Genomic DNA, 21,276 nt, shown 5'->3' with positions numbered 1-21,276 from the left:
GCAGTCCAGTCAATGTCAGGGGTGTTGAAATCATCCGTGACCCAGATGTGTTTGTCTGCCTGTATGCATGAAAGAGAAATTTGAAGGTTGTGTAAATAGTCTGCATTAGTAGAAGGTGGTCTGTAAAAAGCAGCAAGAAGAAGAGATTTACAGTTGAAGGTTTGTAGCTGGACCCAGGTGATTTCGCAGTCTGTGTCAAGGTCAGGCCTATGCTGAACACAAAGACCCGGCTTGGTGGCGATGATAACACCGCCACCTTTGCCGAGGTCTGTCGGGCGGTCTTTACGGAATACTGTCATGCTAAAGGGGGGAGGGAAAATCTCACTACTGTCAACATCTGGGGTCAACCAAGTCTGTCCCTACTATTATGTCAGGATTGTGTATAGTAATTAAGTGGTGCAATTGGGCTATTTTATTTTTAATGCTACGAAAGTTTATTGTGAGTAAACGGAGGAAAGTGTGGTTATGATGTGGTGGTAGAGGAAGTGAAGGGAGAGGTGAGGAAGGTGAAGATACAGAAGAAACGGGAGGGGGTGAAGAAGTAGAGGAGGGAGGTGAAACAGGATGTGATGAACAAGGGGAAGAAAAGGAAATAGGGACTGGGGAAAGTGAAAGAGTAGGATCGGGGGAGGGTGATAGGGCAGACCTGGGTGTGTTAGTAACAATGGTGAAAGGTGAGTGATGGGTCAAGTCTGGCGTACGGAGGGAACGCATCTGTCTGTGTGTGTTTATGGGACTAGGTGTGAAAAGTGGAGCCGGGTTATGAGAGGTGAGAGGTGTTGAGTGTTTGGGGTTCAAGAGGAGGTGTTGTGTGCCAGGGTTGTATGTGTTATGATGATATCGCGTGTCGAAGGAATTTAAAAGTGGAATAGGATCAGCTGAGAAGAATGAGGATGAGAAATTAGGTACACCGCATCTAATGCTGATCCACGAGACGCTATTGTCAACCAAGCCAGCATAAATCGGAGTGAAAGACCCGATACAGCTGACGTGGTACCAGCCAGCATGCTCAGATCTATCACGACACGAATCACACTGGATGGCCCGCTGCCCCCACCTCACCGCCTTGCTACAAAGTTGGCAAGGGTACTCGGTGGCCAAAGTGGTAGCGTACTGGGTCCCAATTCACTGCGTGATGGACGACGCGGGTTCGAATTTCCACGCTACCACTCGGATTTTTCGGTCACCGCCGAGTGGCTTAAAACTACCCACATGCTGTCCTGAAGACCACCCATCAACCCGGACTCTAGAGGAAGCCGTCCAAGCGAATCAAGAACGAGTTCCGGGGGGCAGCATGAGCCAATGCAAGATGGCGCCACTATAAACACTCGCCTGCGCCAGAACGGGCTGGGTCGACCATCAGGCCCCACCTGGAAGAAGCCTTGGGCCGACCATCAGGCCCCACCGGGAAGATGCCTACCGGCGCAATAGGCAACAACGTAAAAAAAAAAATTTAAAAAAATTTAAAAAAAAAAGGGCCAGGGCTGACCATAGCGCCCGTGTCTCCACATAGAAGCAGCAAGAGAAGGATGGTGTGTCGTTTGTGTACCTTTGTGTCGTTGTTGGTGTGCCGTTTGAGACACTGAACCACGGTGCGCGAAAACGATTGCTGTGTGTGAGTGCTTGTTTGTGACTGTTGCAGTTTTGTTGTTTGTGTCCTCGAATGTGTTAGTGAGTGTAGTATAACTGCTATGTGTATAAATGTGGTGATCAGGAAGGCACTGTGTATAACGGAATAACGGTGGTCGTGTCTTACCTTCCGTGAGTGTGTAAGGAGTTGTTGTGATGTCGGCAGTTTCTTAGTGTTATTGTGCCGGTTCATGGACTGGAACAGCCTCGTTCGGCACTTATGAGTAATGGCCATTATCAATTAAAATGTTAAGATAATAAAATGAAATAAAAAGTTAAAAACTAGATTAAAAGTATTAAAAGTCTAAAACCAAATAAAACAGTATGTATGTAAATAAAAAGTGTTGTGTGTGTGTATTCACTTAGCTTATGATGGGATGGGTGAGGGAGGGAGGAAGGAGAGGGAGAGCGGCACGTCCACACCCGGCGAGAGCCAACAGCTCCTCACAAGTTGGACTCGCAATCGCCTGCAAGTACCCCCTGACAGGAGCGAGCCCATGCTCATTTTAGTCGATATCTGGGTACTGCCAGGACTTCACACACCACACACCCCATACCTCTTGCTCAAGGGGGGACAATAACCACTCCTTGTTACTGGAAAGATTCCGGGCTGAGCGGGGCTCGAACCGCCGCCTGTCAGGCCGTGAAGCCTGGCAGCTCAGTGCTCTGACCGATTGAGCTACGGAGCCGTGTGTGTGTGTGTGTGTGTGTGTGTGTGTGTGTGTGTGTGTGTGTGTGTGTGTGTGTTTACAGGAAAGGAAGCTCCTCAAGGTCATAAAAAATGTTGAAAAAAAGCCCGCTAAACATTGCTCCTAAAAAAGATGGGAGTAGAGAGTGGCCAAAAGACAGGTCAGTTTTGGGTGGAAAGGTGTCTTGATACTCTCCTCTTGAAAGAGGTCAAGTCACAGGCAGGAGGAAATACAGATGAAGGGAGGCTGTTCCAGAGTTTACCAGTGAAGGGGATGACAGAATGAAGGTGCTGGTTAACTCTTGCATAAGGGGTTTGGACAGTATAGTGATGAGTTAGAGTAGATAGTTGAGGGCAGCGGGGCCGCGGGAGAGGGGGGAGGGGGGGCCATGCAGTTAGAAGGTTCAGAGGAGCAGTCAAAATGAAAATATCGATAGAAGATAAAAAGAAATGCTACATTGCGGCGGAATTTAAGAGGTAGAAAACTGCTAGTAAGAAGAGGAGAGTTAATGAGACGAAGAGCCTTTGACTCCACTCTGTCTAATAGGGCTGTATGTGTGGAGCCCCCAACATACGAGATGCATACTCCATACGAGGGCCAACAGGGCCCCTGTAAATGAACAGCATCTGTGCGGGGGAGAAGAACTGGCGGAGACGATACAGAACGCCCAACCTCGAGGAAGCTGAATTAGCGAGAGAAAATATGTGAAGGTGCCAGTTAAGATTTTGAGTTTTGAGGCATTAAAGGACACCAGGTTCCTTTTGCCCCAATCGGAAATAAGAGCAAGATCTGAGGTCTAGCGTTTTGCTGCCTCCCGGCTGGAGTCTTTTAATTTCTGTTGAGAGGGTCTTCTGCTATCGGCATATGAGTGGAAAGGACAATTCGTTTTGGAATGAAGATCATTGATGAATAACAGAACAGAGAGTGGGTGATAGGACAGAGCCCTCTGGGACACTACTGTTGATTGGTTTAGGGGAAGAACAATGAGCGTCTACCACAGCAGAGATAGAACGGCCGAAAGGAAACTGGAAATGAAAGTACAGAGAGAGGGATAGAAACCGTAGCAAGGTAGTTTAGAAAGCAAACACTTATGCCAGAACTTGTCGAAAGCTTTCGAAATGTTTAGCGCAACAGTGAAAATTTCACCGATGACCAGGAGTCAGTTAGGAAAGCAAGAAGATCACCAGCAGAATGCCCCTTGCGGAACCCATACTGGCGATCAGATAGAAGGTCAGAAGTGGATTATGAATCTTCCGGTTACGGATAAATTCAAAAGCTTTAGAAAGACAGGAAAATAAAGCTATGGGTCAGTAGTTTAAGGGATTGGAGCGTCCACCCTTCTTAGGCAGAGGCTGTATGTAGGCGTACTTCCTGCAGGAAGGAAAGGCAAATGTTGACAGGCAGAGGCGAAAGAGTTTGATCAGGCAGGGTGTCAGCACTGAAGTACTTTTTTTTTAAGAACAGTAGGAGGCACTTCATCAGGCCCATAAGCGTTCTGAGGGTTGAGTCCAGAGAGGACATTTTTTTTTTACAACAAAGGAGACAGTTCAAGGGCACAAAAAAAGTAAACAATAATAAAAAAAAAAAAGCCCGCTACTCGCTGCTCACAAAAAGAATCCAAAGAGGTGGCCGAAAGAGAGGTCAATTTCGGGAGGAGAGGTGTCCAGATACCTTTCTCTTGAAAGAGTTCAAGTCGTAAGCAGGAGGAAATACAGAAGAAGGAAGATTGTTCCAGAGTTTACCAGCGTGAGAGATGAAAGAGTGAAAATACTGGCTAACTCTTGCATAAGGGGTTTGGACAGTATAGGGATGAGCATGAGTAGAAAGTCGCGTGCAGCGGGGCCGCTGGAGGGGGGGGAGGCATGCAGTTAGCAAGTTCAGAAGAGCAGTCAGCATGAAAATATCGATAGAAGATAGAAAGAGAGGCAACATGGCGGTGAAAATTAAGAAGTAGAAGACTATCAGTAAGAGGAGAGCTGATGAGACGAAGAGCCTTAGACTCCACTCTGTCCAAGAGAGCTGTGTGAGTGGAGCCCCCTCACACGTGAGATGCATACTCCATACGAGGGCGGACAGTGCCCCTGTATATGGATAGCAACTGTGCGGGGGAGAAGAACTGGCGGAGACGATACAGAACGCCCACCCTCGAGGAAGCTGATTTAGTGAGAGACGAGATGTGAAGTTTCCAGTTAAGATTTTGAGTTAAGGATAGACCGAGGATGTTTAGTGTTGAAGATGGTGACAGCTGAGTGTTGTTGAAGAATAGGGGATAGGTGTTTGGAAGATTGTGTCGAGTTGATAGGTGGAGAAATTGGGTTCTTGAGACACTGAAGGACACAATGCTCATTTTACCCCAATCGGAAATGATAGTAAGGTCTGAGGTTAAGCGTTCTGCAGCCTCCAGCCTGGAGTCATGTAATTCCTGTTGAGAGGGTCTTCTGTTGAAAGAAGTTGAATAATGCAGAGTGGAGTCATTAGCGTATGAGTGGATAGGACAGTTTGTTATGGAAAGAAGATCATTGATGAATAACAGGAAGAGAGTGGGTGGTAGGACAGAGCCCTGTGGAACACCACTGTTAATAGGTTTATGAGAAGAACAGTGACCGTCTACCACAGCAGAGATAGAACGGCCGGAAAGGAAACTGGAGATAAAGGAACAGAGAGAAGGATAGAATCAGAAAGAGGGCAGTTTAAAAAGCAAAGACTTGTGCCAGACTCTATCGAAGGCTTTCGATATGTCTAGTGCAGCTGAGAAAGTTTCACCGAAACGGCTAAGAGAGGATGACCAAGAATCAGTTAAGAGAGCAAGAAGATCGCCAGTAGAACGCCCCTTGCGGAACCCATACTGGCGATCAGATAGAAGGTTAGAAGAGGAAAGGTGCTTTTGAATCTTCCGGTTAAGGATTGATTCAGAAGCTTTAGATAGACAGGAAAGTAAAGCTAAAGGGCGGTAGTTTGAGGGATTGGAACGGTCACCCTTCTTAGGCACAGGCTCTACGAAGGCGTACTTCCAGCAGGAAGGAAAGGTAGATGTTGATAGGCAGAGGCGAAAGAGTTTGACCAGGCAGGGTGTCAGCACGGAAGCACAGTTTTTAAGGACAATAGGAGGCACTCCATCAGGTCCATAAACCTTCTGAGAGTTGAGGCCAGAGAGGGCATAGAAAACATCATTAGGAAGAATTTTAATAACAGGCATAAAAGAGTCGGTAGGGGGATGAGTAAGAGGAATATGCCCAGAATCGTCAAGAGTGGAGTTGTTGCAGAAATTTTGAGCTAAGAGTTCAGCCTTAGAGATAGAAGAGACGGCAGTGCTGCCGTCTGGGTTAAGAAGAGGTGGGAAAGAGGAGGAAGTGAAATTGGAGGAATCATTCTTAAGAATCTTAATAACAGACATAAAGAAGTCAGAGGGGGGTTGAGTAGGAGGAATATGCCCAGAATCGACCAGAGATTTTTACAGAAAGTTTAAGAGAACGAAGTTCAGCCTTCGAGATATATGAGACGGCGGTGCTGCCGTCAGGCTTAAGGAGAAGAGGGAAGGATGAAGAAGTGAAATTGGAGGAGATATTTTTGGCTAGGTGCCAGAAGTCTCTAGAAGAATTAGAATAAAACAAGGTTCCGGCACTTTCTATTTATAAAAGAGCTTTTGGTAAGTACACTGTAGAAGGATAGATTTAGCACGACTCCGGGTGGAAATTTAAAGGTCAAGATTACCTGGAGTGTGAAGGCTCTGGTACATTAATTTTGTAAGCCGCCTCTCTGTCGTTATATCACTTTTTAGCATTAGGTGTAGAAAAAGTACGTGGAATGTGTTCTTCCATTCCAGAGACAATCACTTCAGTGATGCGCTAGGCACACACAGAGGGCTCTCTCTCCTGTGTGTGTGTGTGTGTGTGTGTGTGTGTGTGTGTGTGTGTGTGTGTGTGATAAATGGTAGTGTGCGTTGGTGACACGCAGCCATGATCCCGCGAGACAGTGAAACAGGGAGACTGATAATTGTGGTACTAATGGTGGTGGTGTTAGTTGTTGTTGTTATGGTGGTGGTGATGGTGGTGATGATGTTGGTGGTGATGGCGGTGGTGCTACTTGTGACGAATACGACGGTGGTGCAATTTATGATGATTATAGTGGTGGTGGTTATGGTGATAGTGATGGTGGTGGTGGTGGCGGTGGTGGTGATGTTTGTCGTGCAGCTTGTAATAATTATGGTCGCTGTGGTGAAGGTTGTGGTTTTGTGTGGGTCTGTGTGTGTGGGCGGGAGGGGGTTTGTGTTACGAAGTCATGTCAGTTTGTGTGTGCGTAATGTGTTAACTTATGGATAAAGCATTTAGAAGAAAAGTTTAAACAGGTAAAAAATAAATGGAGGAAACATGGAAGGGTAGGCAACAATAAGCCTGTTAGCTTTTACAGAGGTCAAACTTTTTTCTGGTTTTCATCTATACCGTGGAAGAAGACTAATGAACTGGTTAAGCAAAAACAAGGGGGTTGAGGAAGAACAATAAAAGGAGGAAGACAAAAACGAGAAGGGCGAAAAGGAGGAGGAGTAAAATGAAGGAGAGAATGGGGAAAGAAGAGAATGGCACGGATGAGGAACGAGGAACAGCAATAACAAGACTAGCAAGACATGGAGAGAGAACAGAAAGAGCACGAGAAGAAAAGGATGATGGGGAGTTGAATGAGGAGCAATATGAGTTGAAGGAACAGGTGAAAGACGAGGAGTAGAGAGGAATATTAATTAAGGTGAACTATCAGCCGACCGATTCCCAATAGCCGTAAATACCTGGCTATCCACATTGATCCACCTGCTTTCACCTGCCCTTCACCCTTCCCTGCTTCCTTCACTCCTACACCGGCAAAGAAGAAGAGTTTTAGGAGTTGAGCAGTGTCTTGTGATTGTGGTAGCAAAAGGAGAGAGAGAGAGAGAGAGAGAGAGAGAGAGAGAGAGAGAGAGAGAGAGAGAGAGAGAGAGAGAGAGAGAGAGAGAGAGAGAGAGAGAGAGAGAGAGAGAGAGAGAGAGAGAGAGAGAGAGAGAGAGAGAGAGAGAGAGCGAGAGAGAGAGAGAGAGAGAGAGAGAGAGAGAGAGAGAGAGAGAGAGAGAGAGAGAGAGAGAGAGAGAGAGAAAATCAAAGCTTCTTTAGCATCTTTAGCCGGTAAAAGATGATTCTTTCTCTACTCCTCACGCTAAATAGCCTTGGTTTAATCACGCTTATTCTCGTGCTGTCAATGATAGAGAGGTAGCTCACAAAAGGTACCAGAGCCTTCAAACTAATGCTAATTATGAACTTTACATTTCTGCCCGAAATCGTGCCAAATCTATTCTCCGACTAACCAAAAATTCTTTCATTAATAGAAAATGTCAAAACCTTGCTTTCTCTAACTCTTCCCGTGACTTCTGGCATCTAGCCAAAAACATCTCCTCCAACTTCACTTCTTCATCTTTCCCTCCACTCCTCAGTCCTGACGGCAACACAGCCGCCTCATCTATCTCTAAGGCTGAACTCTTCTCTCAAACTTTTTCTAAAAACTCCACTCTGGACGATTCTGGGCATATTCCTCCTACTCATCCCCCTCTGACTCCTTTATGCCTCTTATAAAAATTCTTCAAAATGATGTTTTCTATGCCCTCTCTGGCCTCAATCCTCAGAAGGCTTATGGACCTGATGGAGTGCCTCCTATTGTCCTTAAAAACTGTGCCTCCGTGCTGTCACCCTGCCTGGTTAAACTCTTTCGCCTCTGCCTGTCAACATCTACCATTCCTTCTTGCTGGAAGTATGCCTTCATACAGCCTGTACCTAAGAAGGGTGACCGCTCCAATCCCTCAAACTACCGTCCTATTGCTTTATTTCTTGTCTATCTAAAGCTTTTGAATCAATCCTTAACCGGAAGATTCAAAAGCACCTTTCCACTTTTGACCTTCTATCTGATCGCCAGTATGGGTTCCGCAAGGGGCGTTCTACTGGTGATCTCCTAGCCTTCTTAACTGACTCTTGGTCATCCTCTCTTAGCCGTTTCGGTGAAACTTTTGCTATTCGCTGGACATATCAAAAGCTTTTGATAGGGTCTGGCACAAATCTTTGCTTTCTAAACTACCCTCCTACGGTTTCTATCCTTCTCTCTGTACCTTTATCTCCAGTTTCCTTTCTGACCGTTCTATTTCTGCCGTGGTAGACGGTCACTGTTCTTCCCCTAAATCTATTAACAGTGGTGTCCCACAGGGTTCTGTCCTATCTCCCACTTTTTTATTGTTGTTCATTGATGATCTTCTTTCCAAAACGAACTGTCCTATCCATTCCTACGCCGATGATTCCACTCTGCATTATTCAACTTCTTTTAATAGAAGACCCACCCTTCAGGAACTTAACGACTCAAGGCTGGAGGCTGCAGAACGCTTAGCCTCAGACCTTACTATTATTTCCGATTGGGGCAAGAAGAACCTGGTGTCCTTCAACGCCTCAAAAACACAGTTTCTCCACCTATCCACTCGACACAATCTTCCAAACAACTATCCCCTATTCTTTGACAACACCCAGCTATCACCTTCCTCAACACTAAACATTCTCGGTCTATCCTTAACTCAAAATCTCAACTGGAAACTTCATATCTCATCTCTTACTAAATCAGCTTCCTCGAGGCTGGGCGTTCTGTACCGTCTCCGCCAGTTCTTCTCCCCTGCACAGTTGCTGTCCATATACAGGGGCCTTGTCCGCCCTCGTATGGAGTATGCATCTCATGTGTGGGGGGGCTCCACTCACAGCTCTTCTGGACAGAGTGGAGGCTAAGGCTCTTCGTCTCATCAGCTCTCCTCCTCATACTGATAGTCTTCTACCTCTTAAATTCCGCCGCAATGTTGCCTCTCTTTCTATCTTCTATCGATATTTCCACGCTGACTGCTCTTCTGAACTTGCTAACTGCATGCCTCCCCCCCTCCCGCGGCCCCGCTGCACTCGACTTTCTACTCATGCTCATCCCTATACTGTCCAAACCCCTTATGCAAGAGTTAACCAGCATCTTCACTCTTTCATCCCTCACGCTGGTAAACTCTGGAACACTCTTCCTTCATCTGTATTTCCTCCTGCCTACGACTTAAACTCTTTCAAGAGGAGGGTATCAGGACACCTCTCCTCCCGAAACTGACCTATCTTTCGGCCACCTCTTTGGATTCTTTTTAGGAGCAGTGAGTAGCGGGCTTTTTTTATTAATGTTTGCTTTTTGTGTGCCCTTGAACTGTCTCCTTTGCTGTAAAAAAAAAGAAAAAAAAAACACACACACTACTTTACCTCCTCCCTCTTGCTGAAATCTTGAACATTTACAAAAAATAATGCAATGCTAAATGATGAAAAAAAGACAGACAGAGAGAAACACTACACAGAATAAGACGGAGCCACATGGAAAGGTGGTTGCTAAGTGGTCAGCATGCGGAAGCGCTGTCCTCCTGTCTTGATGATCACCATGTTAACCCGGACTCTAGCAAAAACATCAAAAGAGGACCAAGTGGAGTCACTAGGGCGGCTTAATCCACGCAAGAATGGTGCCAATATAAAAACACTTCTCCCCGTGCTACTAACGTGCTGAAGCCGACGAAAAGGCACCGTCATAAAAGTCTACCAACATTCTGGCCAAACGTAAAAAAAAAGATACAGATAAGTAGAAGAATACACACACACACACACACACACACACACACACACACACACACACACACACACACACACACACACACACACACACACACACACACACACACACACACACACACACACACACACAAAAACTCACACACACACACACATATACACATGCACACTCACAAACAGACACACAAGGAGGACTAAATGCGGATAAGGCCAGACAGATTCAGTGCTCCCATTAACGCCGTGTGTGTGTGTGTGTGTGTGTGTGTGTGTGTGTGTGTGTGTGTGTGTGTGACGTATCTACCAATATTTATTTCGTTGGCATCACGGGGTGTGATGGCAGCTGCCCCGACCTTTCCGCAGGCTGCTGTGACGTGCACCTCTTAGGAAGGAAAATGTCTGCGTGTGTGCGTGTGTCTGTGTGTGCGTGCGTGTGCGTGTACGTGCGTGCGCGTACGTGCGTGCATGTGTGGGTGTGTAGGCGTATGCGGGCCTCCGCTAAGGGTGTGGGCTACGGTCCGGGGGCCACACATCGCTGCTGCGTTGCCGCGTGCCACTGCAATGCTGACGCGCTGCCTCAGCCATGCCGTCTCACGGGGCTCCCCACTGCGCTGGCTGATGCGCCTGCCGTTGTCCTGCAGCAGGTCTCCAAAGGCAGGTCCCAGGACGCCGCTTGTCTTTTTTTTTTTTTTTTTTTACGTTGTTGCCTATTGCGCCGGTAGGCATCTTCCCGGTGGGGCCTGATGGTCGGCCCAAGGCTTCTTCCAGGTGGGGCCTGATGGTCGGCCCAGCCCGTTCTGGCACAGGCGAGTGTTTATAGTGGCGCCATCTTGCATTGGCTCATGCTGCCCCCCGGAACTCGTTCTTGATTCGCTTGGACGGCTTCCTCTAGAGTCCGGATTGATGGGTGGTCTTCAGGACAGCATGTGGGTAGTTTTAAGCCACTCGGCGGTGACTGAAAAATCCGAGTGGTAGCGTGAGGATTCGAACCCGCGTCGTCCATCACGCGGCGAATGTGGGTCCAGTACGCTACCAGTTCGGCCACCGCCTACCTACGGCGAGAGGCACGAAGTCGTATCGCTGGGCGAGGGCCGCGTAGCGGTGACGCTTGCGGTCTTTGGCAGCGCCTGCGGCGGCTCCGGCGGCGGAAGCACAGTTGATGGTGTGGGTGGTGGAGAATGTGTTGATGCAGGTGGCGTCCCACATCAACATCTTGCCTCGCCTGAAGGGGAAGACTGTAATTCCGTCCGGTCGGCGACCGTCACCTCGGTCCAGGCCTCGCGGCTCGAGGATGGCCGAGAGACCAGCAGCGGCCAGGGCCCGGTAGATGACGTCGTTAAGAGCTGTGTGGCGGGGCAGTCGACCGGGGCTCCTGTGGCAGGACAGGCTATGATAGCCCTTGGCGTCGGACATTGCCCCACAGCTGCAGCGGTGAGGGTGTTGGGCGTCCGTGCCCAACCTCAGGGCGACGCTCACGCGGACCGCCTCGTCGGGCAAAAGGAGGCCAAGGACCTAGATGGGGACGGCTGACAACTAGGCTAGACGGGTGGGGCCAAGGTGGAGGGGTGAAGGCTGTAAGTAGGCTTGTGACACCAGTGGTGCGGCAGCGGGGAAACGTCGGATGACCTCTCGGAGCACCGCCGACCTGTGAACGGTGTTGAAAGCATTGGTGAGGTCGAGCTTCGCGATGACATGGTTGGGGGTTCCGTTATGGGTGTCGACGTACTCTCGCACGGCATGGACCGCCGCCCCGCAGCCCACCGACGCCCAGCTGAACGGGTTGTAGTTCCGTAGCCAGGACAGATGACATGCGTCTGGCCAGGACCTTGGACGCCAGTTGTCGTTAGACGGATCCGATGGCAATCGGCCTTAAGCCCCCATCTTTTTTTTCTCATGGCAACGAGGTTGGCGCCTCGCGTCTTCGGGGATGTCCCCAGCGAGGGCAGCATTGCAGAGCTCAGTCAGAGAGCTGAGCAGTCTCCGGCCTGCCTCAGCGGTGTACCCGGCTACCAGCTGGCTCAGATGCAGGGGCCGCACGCCGTCCAGGCCGGCGGCCGAGCCAGGGGCCGCAGACTTGATGGCTGCCAGCACGTCGGCTTCATCCGTGTGTGTGTGTGTGTGTGTGTGTGGGTGTGTGTGTGTGTGTGTGTGTGTGTGCCCGCGCGAATAGCATTTTTTTTTTTTTTACAGCAAAGGAGACAGCTCAAGGGCACAAAAGTAAACATTAATAAAAAAAAAAAGCCCGCTACTCGCTGCTCCTAAAAAGAATCCAAAGAGGTGGCCGAAAGATAAGTCAGTTTCGGGAGGAGAGGTGTCCTGATACCCTCCTCTTGAAAGAGTTCAAGTCGTAGGCAGGAGGAAATACAGATGAAGGAAGATTGTTCCAGAGTTTACCAGCGTGAGGGATGAAAGAGTGAAGATGCTGGTTAACTCTTGCATAAGGGGTTTGGACAGTATAGGGATGAGCATGAGTAGAAAGTCGAGTGCAGCGGGGCCGGGTGAGGGGTGGAGGCATGCAGTTAGCAAGTTCAGAAGAGCAGTCAGCGTGGAAATATCGATAGAAGATAGAAAGAGAGGCAACATTGCGGCGGAATTTAAGAGGTAGAAGACTATCAGTATGAGGAGGAGAGCTGATGAGACGAAGAGCCTTTGCCTCCACTCTGTCCAGAAGAGCTGTGTGAGGGAGCCCCCACACATGAGATGCATACTCCATACGAGGGCGGACAAGGCCCCTGTATATGGACAGCAACTGTGCAGGGAGAAGAACTGGCGGAGACGGTACAGAACGCCCAGCCTCGAGGAAGCTGATTTAGTAAGAGATGAGATATGAAGTTTCCAGTTGAGATTTTGAGTTAAGGATAGACCGAGGATGTTTAGTGTTGAGGAAGGTGATAGCTGGGTGTTGTCAAAGAATAGGGGATAGTTGTTTGGAAGATTGTGTCGAGTGGATAGGTGGAGAAACTGTGTTTTTGAGGCGTTGAAGGACACCAGGTTCTTCTTGCCCCAATCGGAAATAATAGTAAGGTCTGAGGCTAAGCGTTCTGCAGCCTCCAGCCTTGAGTCGTTAAGTTCCTGAAGGGTGGGTCTTCTATTAAAAGAAGTTGAATAATGCAGAGTGGAATCATCGGCGTAGGAATGGATAGGACAGTTCGTTTTGGAAAGATCATCAATGAACAACAGAAAACGAGTGAGATAGGACAGAACCCTGTGGGACACCACTGTTAATAGATTTAGGAAGAACAGTGACCGTCTACCACGGCAGAAATAGAACGGTCAGAAAGGAAACTGGAGATAAAGGTACAGAGAGAAGGATAGAAACCGTAGGAGGGTAGTTTAGAAAGCAAAGATTTGTGCCAGACCCTATCAAAAGCTTTTGATATGTCCAGCGCAATAGCAAAAGTTTCACCGAAACGGCTAAGAGAGGATGACCAAGAGTCAGTTAAGAAGGCTAGGAGATCACCAGTAGAACGCCCCTTGCGGAACCCATACTGGCGATCAGATAGAAGGTCAGAAGTGGAAAGGTGCTTTTGAATCTTACGGTTAAGGATTGATTCAAAAGCTTTAGATAGACAAGAAAGTAAAGCAATAGGACGGTAGTTTGAGGGATTGGAGCGGTCACCATTCTTAGGTACAGGCTGTGTGAAGGCATACTTCCAGCAAGAAGGAAAGGTAGATGTTGACAGGCAGAGGCGAAAGAGTTTGACCAGGCAGGGTGACAGCACGGAAGCACAGTTTTAAGGACAATAGGAGGCACTCCATCAGGTCCATAAGCCTTCTGAGGATTGAGGCCAGAGAGGGCATAGAAAACATCATTTTGAAGAATCTTTATAACAGGCATAAAGGAGTCAGAGGGTGGATGAGTAGGAGGAATATGCCCAGAATAGTCCAGAGTGGAGTTTTTAGAAAAAGTTAGAGAGAAGAGATCATACTTAGAGATAGATGAGACGGCAGTGTTGACGTCAGTACTGATGAGTGGAGGGAAAGATGAAGAAGTGAAGTTGGAGGAGATGTTTTTGGCTAGATGCCAGAAGTCACGGGAAGAGTTAGAGAAAGCAAGGTTTTGACATTTTCTATTAATGAAAGAATTTTTGGTTAGTCGGAGAATAGATTTGGCACGATTTCGGGCAGAAATGTAAAGTTCATAATTAGCATTAGTTTGAAGGCTCTGGTATCTTTTGTGAGCTACCTCTCTATCATTGACAGCACGAGAACAAGCGTGATTAAACCAAGGCTTTTTAGCGTGAGGAGTAGAGAAAGAACGAGGAATGTATCCCAACCCAGGGGAAATGCAAAAGATACATTAAAAATGTATAATTGGTGTTGTTATTAGCATTAATTATTGGAGAAACAGCAATAAAGTTGTGAAAAATCACGATATATAGAACTACTGAGTCCTGGGAATCGAACCCTCATTAGAATCGGTATAGAGGATGATGACAAAGATGATTCACAGGTTTAGAAACTTACCATATGATGAAAGACTTGAACAATTAAACTTGGATTCCCTAGAAAGGAGAAGGGTGCGAGGAGACTTGATCGAAGTTTATAATGGGGCTTTAATAAGGGGATATTAGGAAAGTTATGATGGTAAGAATACCTGGTGGAACACGTAGTAATAGGTTTGAACTGGATATTTTCAGATTTAACAATGACATAGACGAGTAGGCTACTGGTTTACCAACAGAGTGGTAGATGAGTGGAACAGGCTTGGCAGTCACGCTGTGAGTGCCAATACAATAGTCACATTCAAAAAACAGGTTAGATAAATTCATGGACAGTGATGTCAGGTGGGGGTAGGTTTACAGGTGCCGCCTTCAACAGGCCCACCGGCCTATTGCAGACTCGTTATGTTCTTATGTGGGTCCAGAGGATGTACAGGAGCGATAGGACAGGAAAAAGAAATAAGGTTATGATCGGAGGAGCACAACGGAGAGAACAGTTTGACACGTCAGTCTTCTCCTGTGACGATACATTGTTATTGTCTTGACTTTTCCCATTTCCGGGGATGATACGGTTCATCTATGATTCTATGTTTGATTCTGTGCTGATGGAGGGTTTGGTGGTGGTGGTGGTGGTGATGACCAAGAAGATGATGGCTGTGCTGGTGGAGAGGGTGTTGGTAGTAATATAGATGAGGTCTTAGCGGTCGTGATGGTGATGATGGTAGTGAATATGGTGGTGGTGATGGTGGTGATCAAGCTAGTGGTGAAGGTGAGTAGGAGGTAAAAGCTCATTATTGTTATAAGAAAAATAATTCTCTCTCTCTCTCTCTCTCTCTCTCTCTCTCTCTCTCAATTTATGCATTCCTTTTAATCTCTCGTTTTCTCACGTTTTTGTCTTTGTTTTCCCTTCTCTCCTCTGCCCGACCTTCTTCCGCCCTCCGGTTTTTCTCTCCCTCCTTGCCTGCCCTTCTTCCCTCCCTCCATTCCTCCACCCTGCCTGCCTTCCAACCGCCCTCCTCCTCCCTCCCTCTGATCCAATCTTTCACGTTCTGGCTTTCTTTTTTTTTTTTACTTTGTCATTCACTATTCTTCTCCTAGCAACTTTTGCCCCTCTCTTTTCTTCTCCGATCAATTCTGGCTATATTTCTTTCCTTCATCATGCCTTCTCACTTACTTTCATACCATCTCACGTATTCATATACTTATCCATGTTATGCCTGTATATATTTTCAGCATATTTGTATATTAATTAAATATCTCTGTCTTATACATCTTTACATACATTCATACATACGTACATACAGACATACATGTATGCATACATACATACACACATACATACACAACAAACACGCACATAAACACATACAAACACACACATGATTAAAATATGATAAAGCTTGTGTTGTATTTTTTGTCATTTATACACTCACTCCTAGCTAACTTTTTTAAAGATAAATGCACTTATCTCACCATTAACACCTTTTAGAATAACAAAAAGAATCTGCGAGCTCTCCACTTAGGTGAAGTTTATCTCTTTTCATTAAGGCGGGCGACAGGTAAAGCACAGGTAACAACGCCCATATTTTGTGCTTCTCATGTTCATTTCAACCACGGGAAAGGGAGGAGGAGGAGGAGGAGGAGAAGGGAGGCGCACGAGAGTAATCTATATTTTCACATAATGGCGTGGCGGGGCTAAGCTTAGTTCATTTTCTATTCATGGAGAATTTTCTTGCGATCCGGTTAACAGAGCAAATATTTTTTTTCTTCATTTTTTTTCTTTTTCGTTCTTTATTTTCTTATTGATATTATATTATTATTATTATTATTATTATTATTATTATTATTATTATTATTATGATTATTATTATTATTATTATTATCAGTAGTAGTAGTATAGTATATTTTTTTATTATTAGCATTAGTATCAGTATTACTACTGAATGAGAAGAAAGAAATCACGAGTGTACTAAGGTGGGTGTAATTCCAAAGAGTTTCGTTTTAGCCTTCTTCAAGTGAAATGAGATGGCTCAGGTGTGATCTTGTTATGTACAGGTCACATGAGATGCCCCGCTTGCTGCGCTCATATGTCAGGCCACTACCAACTGTCAGCCGTCTGACCGCCGGTGATAAGCCGGGGCCGTCAATTTCCCTCATCCTGGGTCGAGTCGCTCCGTCGCATTGGGTTGCACCCACCCACAGGGAATTGACCAGCACCACATATCCAGTTCTTCTAGCAAAATTTCGGTTCGTGGGGATGTATAAGCCCTCCGTGACGTTCCTCTGATTCCCAGCATTACCGCAGTATCCCACTTTGCCAAATGTCCATCTTTGTCAATATGGTTCACCATGGCTCTGGTTTATCGGTGATGTTTTATCGGCCGCCTTGTGTTCCTCAAGTCTGAACCTCCGGGCTGCTGTCAGTCTCACCGAAATGGCTGCACTCACAACCACTACAGGGCATTTGGCTACCATACTGCCCTTGCTCTTCGACCCGCTACCTTTCCGCATAAGTTCACCGACTCGTTGATCCCCGAACCAATTATTTGGTAGCCCGAATGACGTGAGGCTGCGACTAGTCCCACTTAAAACGACTAAATATTTCCACTGCGCAGTTTTCTCTTTCTGTGCCTTTCTTACCCATTACCACCGTCACCCTTCCTCCCAACTCAACCAGGAAACCCTAAGGGGAACGTGTCTACTATATGACAATTTGTCACTCAAGAACTCGTCACCATATGTTCGGAGAGCCCGTAAGAAGACCCCGGGGGACTTCAGGTCTCATGGGCCAAGGCGTTTGTAGACTTACTAGATCTAACAGTACAATCTGCACATGCTTGTGGCGAGGACATTGATATCTTGGAAAATTTCATATACCTTGGTATCATAGTTCAGACCAACGGCGGGTCTCGTCAGTCTGATGGCGGATCGACTTGGCCGTTGGTGCTATGTACTCGCTCAGGACGAGTATATGGTGTTGTTGATACATGTGAAGAAGACAACGATCCGGATCTTCAAGTCGCTTGTGCTCCCTGTCTTACTTTTGGACCGAGACATGGACACTTAATAGTGACTTGAAGAAGCGGATTGATACCTTTGGTGGTAAAATTAGCTAAAATTAAAGTTGAGGGACTATGGTATGACAGCTCATGGCCACAGTGCTCATTTCCGTCTCATTGGCCCTTTGAGTTTGTGGTGGCTATGAACCCCTTTTCAACAGACATAGGGCCAATGTAACTTCCAGATTACTACAGTTTGGTAATACGTGCCAACACAAAATCATGGGATATCGCTGGAATGACTGTTAAACAGGCGATTACTGAGTGAGACTGATTTGAAGCTTATTACCTGTATAGTCCGTGAACGAAAACTATGGAAGTATGTGATACGATCATGCTTACCGAATTTTTTCTATGAAAGACAAACTCGAGTGGAAGAGGTCAAGGGGACGCCAATAGAGTTCTTAGATTGAGTTAGTTGATAGACTTTGCCTTTTTTTTTTCTTTTTCTTTTACGTCTTGGCCTATTGCGCCGGTAGGCTTCTTCCCGGTGGATCCTGATGGTCGGTCCAAGGCTTCTTCCCGGTGAGGCCTGATGGTCGGCCCAGCCCGTTCTGGCTCAGGCGAGTGTTTATAGTGGCGCCATCTTGCATTGGCTCATGCTGTTCTCCCGGTGCTCATCTTTAATCCTAGAATCTAGAGTCCGGGTTGATAGGGGGTCTTCTGGACAGCATGTGGGTAGTTTTAAGCCACTCGGCGGCGGCTGAAAAATCCCAGCTTGGTGGCACCGGTCGGGGATTGAACTCGCGTCCCCCCTGAAAGCGGGGCTGTCTCGCTATCCGTTCAGCCACCGCCTCCCCTACGGTATTTAGGATGAGAATAGGGCCCTTGCTGTAGTTAGGATGAAAGGAGGGCCGGCATGAAGACGTGCTTGGAGGAACCCACGGGTTTGACGTTGTAGGGTGGAAGAGGTGATGCGCCCCCCGGCGTTTGCCCCCATCGATAGTGATTGTTAGAAGAACCCGCCAATAACATCGATTTTGATCCTCGTATTGTGGGCACTAAGGTAGGGAACGAAGTCACCCTTTTGGGTTGGTTTTCTGCGCATTTGTAGGAGGTAGTGTTCCCTGGTCATATGACAGTATCAAGGAACTGAAGCTGGCCATTGGTCTCTATTGTGACTGGATCTTCGGATGCTTTCACTTTAATCTTTCCTTCAGACTCACTGCGTTTGTTCTGTTGTCGGTGGCGACAAGCACATCGTCAAAGTATCTGAATCACTTTGTCTTTCTCGTCAGCAGCCACTAGAAGTGTTAACTCTCCATGACTCCTATGAACAGGGTACCCATCTCGGCACTCAATGGAGACCCCATCGCGAGGCTCTCATGCTGACGATTTTACTTGTTCAAAGAGGACGAGCCGAACCCTACACACATCGTCAATAGTTGCATATAATCTACTTAGAGCACTGTCAGATGGTTCCCGTCCACATGGCCCAGAACTTTCCTCACTGCTACTAAGGCGTTAGTGAACTTCAACTTCACATGAAAACTTGTGTTCTGTTCCCCAAGTTCTCACAATTATTCACTCTTATAAATCACTAGAGTTTGAAGTGTGCCGCTGATCCTGCCCAGTGCCGACGACAAAGGTTTTGTCAGTTGCTTGGCCTAGCGATGGGAGAGATTCCCTATACCTAAGGTGATGGGCCGCAAAAGGTCTTCAGGGTTGTGGGTCCTGGGTAAGCCTTTCATGGTTTGATCGGCGGAATTATTTTCCCAGAGCAGCAGTAGCTACCACCCCTCTCCGTCGCAGCGATGATCCTCGCAGCGGTATTATCCTTTTTTCCTTCCTCCGCTGCTGCGCCAGTTCATTGTGTCCTGTATGTGCTTTGGTTCACCAGCAGGGCTGTCATCATCGAAACTTTGTCTTGATAACTACATGCAGTTCAACCCTTGTCAGCTTTTGTGATGATTATGTCACAGTATCACTCAACACCACTTCACGGTGTGGTCTCTGGGACGCCACTGAGCAACACAGTGGAATTCCCTGTTTACATCCGCTTTTGGTGTCACTGTTCCACCATTCGATGCTCCTGGTCCCGCAAATCCAGAAGGACTTACATGTTGACCCATGCACACTTCAAATCTCAGGCCGATTGACAACACAATCATGCAACTCCATAAGTGGAAATGATGAGAGGTTTTCGATCAGGTCAAGTTAGAACACCTCTCTCAACTTGCTGTTTGCGGAGAGCTAGCCCAGTCTTCTGTTTGGTGTTATCCTTTTTTTTTTTTGTTTTTTTTTTACGTATTGGCCTGCTGCGCCGGTAGGCTTCCTCCCGGTGGATCCTGAATTCCTGATGGTGGGTCCATGGTTTTCTTCCTGGTGGGGCCTGATGGTCGGCCCAGCCCGTTCTGGCCCAGGCGAATCTTGCGCCATCTTGCGTTGGCTCATGCTGCCCTCCTGGAGCTCATCTTTAATCCTAGAATCTAGAGTCCGGGTTGATAGGTGGTCTTCTGGACAGCATATGGTTAGTTTTAAGCCACTCGGCGGCGGCTGAAAAATCCCAGCTTGGTGGCACCGGGCGGGGACTGAACTCGCGTCGTCCCGAACGCGGGGCCGTCACTCTATCCATTCAGCCACTCAGTCATAAAAGAACGTAAGGAGTCTGCAAGAGGCCGGTTGCCCTATACAAGGCAGCTCCTGTGCACTCAACCCCACCTTACCTCACCATCCATGGCTTTATCTAACCTCTTCTTGAATGTATCTACGGTATTGGCACCCACAACATTCTCCCAAGCCTGTTCCATTCGTCCACCACTCTATTGGTGAACCAATTCTTGCACTCTTTGTTAAATCTGAATTAGTCTAACTTAAAACCATTTCTACGCGTCCTACCTGGCTCTTTTACTATTAAAAATCTTATTGACATCCCCTTTATTAAAGCCTTTCATCCATTTATAGACTTCGATCAAGTCTCCTCGCAACCTTCGCCTTTCTAGAGAGTGTAAATTTAACTGCTTCAGTATGTCTTCATAAGGCAAGTTTCTCACCCCCTAAATCATTTTTGTCATCCTCCTCTGTGCAGATTTTAACATCTTGATATCCATTCTATAGTAGGGGGACCAGAACTGAATGCATAATGGAGATGAGGTCTAACTAGTGCTAAGTAAAGTTTGAGGATGACTTCAGCGCTCCTATTGTTTACGCTCCTTCAGATGAAACCAAGTACTCTGTTTGCCCGATTTTTAGCCTGAATGCATTGAGCCCTAGGACGGAGGTCAGCGCTCACTAGGACTCCTAAGTCTCTCCTCTGGACCAGTGACGGTGTGTGTGTGTGTGTGTGTGTGTGTGTGTGTGTGTGTGACTGTTTAATAAGCTACGTTTTATCAACATCCCAACACCAACAACCGTATCTCTAACACCACCACCTTCATTATGAACACTCTCCACCACCACCATCATCATCGCAGCCCGTCAGTCTTAATAATGCCGCTCATTATTTGCCTTACCATCAAGCAAAGACAGACAGACAGAAACACAGAAAGAAGAAAAGAAAGGGAAAGAAAAAGAAAGTAAGAGAAAGAAAGAAAGAAAAAGAAAGAGAAAGAAAGAAAAAGAAAGAGAAAGAAAGACAGAAGAAAGAGACAGACAGACAGACAGACAGACAGACAGACAAACACAGACAGACAGAGAGAGAGAGAGAGAGAGAGAGAGAGAGAGAGAGAGAGAGAGAGAGAGAGAGAGAGAGAGAGAGAGAGAGAGAGAGAGAGAGAGAGAGAGAGAGAGAGAGAGAGAGAGAGAGAGAGAGAGAGAGAGAGAGAGAGAGAGAGAGAGAGAGAGATTTACATATTTACCTAGATAATCAGACCACACAGACCTTATGGTC

Source organism: Eriocheir sinensis, chromosome 9 (genome assembly GCF_024679095.1).
Source record: "Eriocheir sinensis breed Jianghai 21 chromosome 9, ASM2467909v1, whole genome shotgun sequence".
Taxonomy (NCBI): domain Eukaryota; kingdom Metazoa; phylum Arthropoda; class Malacostraca; order Decapoda; family Varunidae; genus Eriocheir; species Eriocheir sinensis.
The sequence above is the reverse complement of the archived record's forward strand: the minus strand, read 5'-3'. Positions refer to the sequence as shown.